Below are 8,182 nucleotides of genomic sequence, written 5' to 3' on the forward strand. Positions count from 1 at the left end.
TTTTTTTTTTTGTTTTTTTTTTTTTTACTGAATGAACGTCAGGACAAAATTTAGATTGATATTTAACACCCGGTAAATTTTCAATCTTTTACATAGTTTTAGTTTCTCCTATAGATATAGATATACGTATATAGACAGACATACTGATATATACATTCATATATATGCACATAGACATATGTATATGCATCCAAGCATACATACATATGTACACACGTATGTATATACCTATATATATATATGTGTGAGTATGTATATATATATATATATTATATCATGTATACATATGTATGTATGTATATGTATATATAACACAATATAAAATTCACGGTGCATAGTGCCGAAGATCCCAGCATTTCCATCAACATATAGGAGCAGATACTGCAACAGCTTGTGTTTCAAGGACACACAGTTCTTTAATATCCTTCCAAAATGCCTGAGAGACCTGCTATGGTATGGATGTAAGTGTCTTTAAAACAAAACTGGCGCTCTTCCTGTCAAGGGTTCCAAACGACCCCATCTCACGGCAGGAAATACAGATGAGGGTAGTGGCATCAAACTTCCTTATTGACTAAATACAACATATTAGAGGAGGTTTCAAATAATGGGGTAGAACAGTCAACGGTGGTGTGCAAAACCGTTCACGGGTCTAACCGGATGATGCATACGTAAGAATATATTAAAATATAAAATTTAAGCAGCACTATTGCAATAAATATTATCAATCACATCTACTTAAACTATACACCTCGTGTATTTGCCGGTAGCTGCTAATAGTGTAGTTGAGAATATTCTTTGTTCAAGGCTTCTACGCTCCGCTTGTGAAATAAAATTTACTTCTCTTACAAATATTTTCTGGCACAATTTCTGGGTAGCTTCTTTGTCTTCGAGTTTTTTTTTTTTATCTAATGTCAAGGTAATTCTATTCGAAAGCTACACCTGTCATTGTTTTATGTTTTATAAATACACAAGTGAGTGGTAATTTGTAGAGCGTTAACAATTTGTGCAGCATTCGTCTCATGTGTTCGTATGTGTGTGTTTGCACATGTGTGTGTATGTAATACATGTATACACGCACACACACATACACACACTCATAGTTAAGTATATGTGCACTTATTACGTTCCAGGAAATAAATTAGTTCACTAATATTTGTTTTATAAATGCGCATACACACACATATAAAGACCCACAAACACACACGTTCTTATGTGTTATATATATATATATGTGTGTGTGTGTGTGTGTGTATATATTTATAATATATTATATATATAATATATATGTGTGTATAATATATATATATTTGCATGTACATCTACATACATACATACGTACATGCTTCGATGTATGTATATATATATATATATATATACACACAGGTTCTGAATAGGAATAGATTATTGTCGAATTTGCTGTTAAAGCACTACAAATATTTCAACATGAAATATTACATCAAAACTCATATATTCCACCCTCCTTCCTCAGATGGTGTTTAGTTTTGCATAAACGATTTGTACTTGTTTCAAATCTGTTTATATGAAAAAAACATTGAGAGTATTGAAAAATCTCTTTAAAAAACTTATAAGCTGTTTAAATATGTTTAGTCTTTTTTAATTATTTCTAAATTTTGTTTTTCTAAAGAGTAGCAGATACAAACAGCAGTCTTTTAGGTGTTGTTTATAAAACTACCACTTTCTTTCGTATAGATCCAGCACAGCTGTTAAAAATATCTGAAGAATTGTATTGATTTTACTGGAACCTTCCTATCAATCGATACAGCTTAGAGAAAACAGAGAATATTTAATGTTCTGAAGAAATAGCTCTTGCTTTTTGGTTATATTTAGGAGAAGCTGTGATTGGAACGAAGGTCAGGGGTCATATGAAATAGTTCATATGTTAAATGTATTGGTTTACCGTCGAGGAACACTTCGTCGCAAAGTGACGCTTTCTGATACTTGTCAATAGAAAGACTGATAGCAACGAGAAGCGGAGGTGTAGGTAGGGGTGCGAAGAAAGAAGGTAGTAAAGGCTGAGAGGTGAGAGGGTAAGAAAAAATAATGAACGGGAAGAAAAGACGAAACACGTGATGGTCAGTGGTCAGGTAAAGAAGATAAGTACAGTGGTAAATATCAAAAAACGATGACGAGAGGTTGATAGAAAATCGACAAAAGGCGGTAAAGAACAAAGTAAAATAAGGCAACTACGAGAATATTAATAAGAATAGTATAACTTTGAGAATGAGTAACAGGGAGAGTAAGATAAAAGCGAGTGGGAAAAGAATTACAGTTGGGAGGATAGAAAGAAATATAACAGGAGCCGCTAAATAGCAAATATATAGAACACAGTGAAGATGATTAGGAAAATTAAAGGAATTTATTAACACCTGCAGGTGAGAAGATTTCTAGCTTAAATGTAAAGCGTTTCTCTCTGCAGCTTCAAGTGTAGATGGACCACGTTACCTCGTATTTGAGCTGTTTATACACACGAAATGCCGGTGTAAATTGTCACAAGTTTTTGAAATCCCATTGCTAAGCTTCAAACATCAAAGTCGTTTAGTACTTTGGTCTGTGATAGATGGGAAAACAGTTTCTTTTAGCAAATGAAATATTTACTTTTACGAACGAAAATGGTTATGGATAATAAGTAGAATAGTGCTTCCATAAAATACCGTGTAGTGTAGTGTGTGTGTGAAGAGCAACCACGTACACATGAATTGAAACCGTGGTTCTGCGATTGTGAGTGCATCTCACTAAGCATTAGGCCATGCGATTTTCCTCACACTCTTTCTCTCTCTCTCCTTGGTAGTCGCTCAGCTCATCTGACAGAGAATTCAGTTGTGCATATATGCGGATGAATTCATCCATATATGGATCATACATAAACACACACATACACGTGTATGTATATATATATATATATATATATATATACAAATTACATGCTGATAGATAGATAGACACATGCATATCTTCATTTACATGATAGTATTATTGTACAATTTGTAAAAGGTAAAATCGGACTGAACTTATGGGATGACCTGATAATAATGCTTCTATCACTAATGATTTTTTTACGCAGTCCGCCAACTGTTTGCTGCACCAGTGATTTGTTAATCATTAATTTCCTAAATCAGTAGAGACTAAATTTATCTACGCATGTGGTTGATGGTGGATGGTTTTGACACTAAAAACAGCGAAATCTTGATTGCTGGATACTTTTCGTCTGCTACTGATATGCTTTTACGGTTTTTAGGCACGATACATCCACTCGAAGTTCTGTCCCGAGACGAATACCGCAGTTGTATGCCTTTCTACAGTATATCCACGCTAAGTAATATATACAGAATGTTATTACAACACAAAAGTATTTGAGATTGACTTCGGGAAAAATCAAATCATCTGAACCGTAAATTGAAAGTCTATATATCTCTGTTCTAAAAGATAAATGAGATTTATAGACACATAAAAATAGTCGAAAGAAATCCTGCTGAAATCGAAATCCAAATGAAAACTTATTTCCAGAATTCAAAAGATTCAACAAAAATCAAATGAAAGCCATTAACTTGAAACGTATGTCTGTTGAATGGGATTCTGCTTTTAACGTAATCATTTCCAACAAGCAATTACATACAAAGATCAGTGAATGTTTTTGTCTTATATTTACATATCCTGAGTCTGATTGGGATAAGGCCGTACAGTGTAGATGAGAGATGTCGATTTAATCGACCTCAGAACACTATTGTTGTTTTGTTTAGGTTCATGTGGCTCTTGGTAGAAGAAGATGGCATTGTAAATACACGCCCAAATCAATATATATACATATAAGCACACACACAAACATACACGTATACATGGATAGTGTATGTAAGCTATAATTAACTATAGAATAGCTCTATAGATTTCAGCTAACACTGGTGCGTGTAAATTGAACTTAATTGTTAAATATACTTGCTGAAATCCATAGAGATATTAAGTAGTAAATTAAAAGCATCAAAAACGATCGCTGCTAACGCGTCAGTAATTTAAGTTGTTTGTATGTATAACATATATGCGCACGGGTGGGTTTGTGTGTGGAGGGGTACGTGTGTGTGGGGGGTACGTGTGTGTGGGGGGTGTATTGTATATCTTTGTCTCTCTCTTTCTTTGTCTCTCTCTTTCTCTCTCTCTCTCTGTTTATATATAGAACGGGTGACGCGTTGTGTTCTTGAGTAAACACTTCATTTCAACTTGCTCCAGTCCACTCAGGTAACAAAACGAGCAATCCTGCGACGGACCGGCGTCCCGTCCAGGTGGGGAATTCATATACGCCACGGAAACAAGGAAACCGACCCTTATGAGTCGGTTAGATTAGAACCAGGTCCCTGCACCCGTGAGGCCCTTGGGCATCTGTCCACCGTGCCCATATCTTAAGACGGTATTTTTGGAAGCCCCAACCTGTGGAAAATTCAACAAATAATAGTTTCCGTTTCTCTCACCAGTCCCGATGTTTGTGTGGGGAACGGCAGAAAACCTCCTGGGTAACGCGTTTCGGCCTCTCATGTTGTGTTTCCTACTCTAACTAAACAATTATGGCTTCACAGGTTTAGAGACTATCAGAATTTCAGCGAGGAATCAGGTAATATCATTTGAAATACCTGTAACTTCACACCTTTTAATCGAAGAATCGATCTGTGTCGATGCAAAAAGAAATAAGCCGTGGGCAGGTTGTTGTTATCGCTGCTGCCCTTATTGTTGATGTTGTTGTTGTTGCTGTTGTTGTTGTTGCTGTTGTTGTTGTTGTTGATTGTGGTGGTGGTGGGGGGGGAATGGTGGTGGTGGTGTCGATGGTACCAGCCCTTATTGAGTGCACCAGTGACCAAACGACTTCTGAGTGCGATTTTCCCGTAGTTTTTTTTATGTGCAATGAATCCAGAATCAAATCTTCCAAGATGTATATTTTTTTTTTAAATGACGGTTGTGATTTCAATAAATATTTATCAGCTATTTCTATAAAATAGAATGACCACGTAGAGGCTCCCTCGTTGGCTAGTTGTTACCAAACGAATAGTTTTATAACACAATTCGATCCCTTTCGTAATAAACTCAATTCAAATCCTATATTTGGCAACTGTATTAACGATCTATATCTACCACTCGCCACTGCCAAGATTGATTTTTTTTTTAACTATCAACAAAAGAAGCACATTTATGGACAAGTTTGTTTGTTGCTGTTGTGTCTGTTATTTTGGAAAATATAAATGGGCAGCGTATTTTATTATATGAAACACTTTTATGAAACTTCATCTCATTTATACATCTGTTTATCTGCTTACGTTTTGTTGTTCAAATATTGTATAATTCTAACTTGAAATATTTGTGTTGTTGCTAGAAATCACTTTTATGATCTAATATATAGCTGCCTTGTTTATGTGATGTTTGCATACATATATATTTATACATATATATATATATATATATATATATATATATATATATATGTGTGAGTGTGCCAAGTTTGTGTCTTGTAATGGCTGATTATATCTGCGCTGATATATATCATGTATAAAGCTGATATGTTCCTTGATTTTCCTTAAAGCTATATAACTTCCTCCTTGTGTTAGACTTTAAATATGATAGAAATATATATATATACATATAACCATCTATCTATTTATCTATCTGTCTATACATCTAACGATCTCTCTCTCTCTCTCTCTCTCTCTCTCTCTCTCTCTCTCTCTCTCTCTCTCTCTCTGTATATATATATATATATATATATATATATGGAGAGGGAGGGAGGGAGGGATTGATTTCTAGGTATGTATGTGTAGTGTATGCACGTCAGCAGTCGTCTAGTAGTATTTGTTTGCAAGTGTGAAATATTTTTAAATTACAGAAGCTTGTGGCATTTTTCATATAAACACGTACGTACATACACACATACATACAAACATAAGCACACTCGCATCTACGTGAATATGTAAATATATGCGTGGATGCGTCGTTTTAACACGGGTGTGTTTGCTTGTATGTATGTAATTGCATTATGAAATAGCTTCAAAATATATTATATGAATGAATGCCTTACGGAGCGTAGATCAATACAAGACACAGATATCATTTGCTTTTGAAACACGACATGGATTTTAGACTGGAAATTACTGGTAAAATATTAATGAAACAAAATAAGGAAAACAGCAGCCAAGAGAGATAGACCAGGAAGACGTAAATGGTTGGTTATAAAGTTGATAAATACGGTGTTGAAATTACATGACATTCGTTAGCTGACATCGTGTTTTTTTCTAATATATTTATAGAAGCCCAAGGAACCCATACCATTGTCGCTAACAACGTAAATACTTCTTACTGAACGGCAACAATTATATACATATATATATATACATATATATATATATGTATGTCTGTCTGCCTGTGTGTGTGATAAAGCCTGTATATGATTGGGGATTGTGAGTAAGAATTGGAAGTGGGGGTTGGCGGCTAGGAAGTAATGAAACCCTGTTAAGACCGTTAACATTCCTTCAATGATAAGTAGTGAAACAGTAGATAAACGAGGGTGGCGAATCAATCGCTTTTATTCACCCACCAATAAAGGATCTTTGGTTCGTGTTTCGTTAGCGACTCTAGTAGAAGCACTGAGAAGCCGTCGATAGAGTATCTTCCTGTTAATAACTGCAAAGTCGGTTCTTTTTTTTTATTTTTTTTTTTAGGTTTTTCGTTACTAAAATTTAGTGGGTGGGTAATGGCTCCAATAAAGTAAAATAGGAATGGAGCAGGGTCTATAGGCAAAATATGGATTAGAACCACTACTTTAGAGAGTCTACAAGACTGGTGGGGCGGCGAAGGATGTCACCCTCAAATCGGTAAGCCGGTGGCCTGTCATGAATGCTTGCGACAGAGTGGACTCCGCGAAAGAGACTCAGGGACGCAGTAGTGGTACTAAACCAGGTGACCAAATAAGTCTGCTGAAGGAGAAATAAACCAAGTTTCTGTATTCAATGACAGAGAATATATGAAGTAATCATTATTCAAATTACCAAATAAAAATTGCAAACCATTGCTAACCATAGACAATTTAGGAGAAAATGGGAATTGTAAACTTACCATTTCTTTCGGAAATTCCTCAGTAGCTAAAGTAAACTAAATTAGAATATCCATAACAGAGAACCGAAACCGACGTAATGGTCTCGGGTGTCCATAAATTACTATGTTACACCGCGACAGTTTCTATAGAACACATTAATATATTCAACTACGCACTTTGTTTTGCTGAATACAACAGAAAACCACGGAGGTCGTGAAAAACGTAGGCTATTATATACAATGTACAAAATATTATAATGAGATTTTTATCAATGTTTGATAAAATGTTGTAAGCAATATCCTCAAATTCGCCTAAGTGAATGTGCTGTAATTACAGAAAGCTACGTTTAAATGAGATGACAAAAGGTGTTGACATCGTTTTACAGAACCAAAAGAAATAAACATTATATTGTGTTCTTAAACAATGGTTTGAGAGGATGCAACTAAACAATGTGTCTGTAGCAATAACCTATTTCACTAATATTTCTATATTATTGATAATTGTAGTGGAAATTATTAAAGTAGAAATTTGAAATACGGATAGATTTTATATTTTAAGTTATGGCTTCGTTTGGCCTAGTTGTGTGGTTTTGCTTGGTTTTCGTTTGGGTTGGTTTGTATTGTTCAAGAGGACAAGACAACGCTCGATCTGTGAATCGAAACTACATCTCAAAACCGTGAGTGCAACAACCTAACCCCTAAGCCATCTGACCTCGGTGGAATTTGAACTCAGAACTGATGACATGCCGTGAAGCATTTCACTCGGCGTGCTAACTATTCTGCCCTTTGGCTATCTATGTAGCAAATTTATGCACAAAATGTATTCAGAGAGATCGCTTTGTGTTCTCAGAGAGAAAGGCAAAGTGTTTCTTTTCAAGTGTTTCGAAGGTACGTATGCTTAGGTTTGGCCTTCGCAGTGTGTCACTATAATACAATGGAGAGTAAATACCTTACAACCAAACTTTGTTATTACTAAAAATCTGTTGGTGTATGCATGTGTATGTATATATATAGTGATAATTTACAAAAAAAAAAAAATAAATAAATAAAAAATAAGACGAAGACGGGTGTGTAAACAACAAACAGATGTATTAGTTTA

At 35.0% G+C, this 8,182-nt stretch overlaps 1 long non-coding RNA gene across 1 annotated transcript in view; it reads right to left on the minus strand.

Annotated features, from left to right (window-relative positions):
- LOC128249872 (uncharacterized) overlaps window positions 1-7,380 on the minus strand; it is a 126,464-nt gene extending 119,084 nt beyond the window's left edge. Inside the window, exon 1 of the long non-coding RNA XR_008266003.1 lies at window positions 7,105-7,380. This is a non-coding gene — a long non-coding RNA (uncharacterized LOC128249872). The remainder of the gene's footprint in view (window positions 1-7,104) is intronic.
- Window positions 7,381-8,182: the final 802 nt, after the last annotated feature.

Source organism: Octopus bimaculoides, chromosome 18 (genome assembly GCF_001194135.2).
Source record: "Octopus bimaculoides isolate UCB-OBI-ISO-001 chromosome 18, ASM119413v2, whole genome shotgun sequence".
In the NCBI taxonomy this organism is placed as follows: domain Eukaryota; kingdom Metazoa; phylum Mollusca; class Cephalopoda; order Octopoda; family Octopodidae; genus Octopus; species Octopus bimaculoides.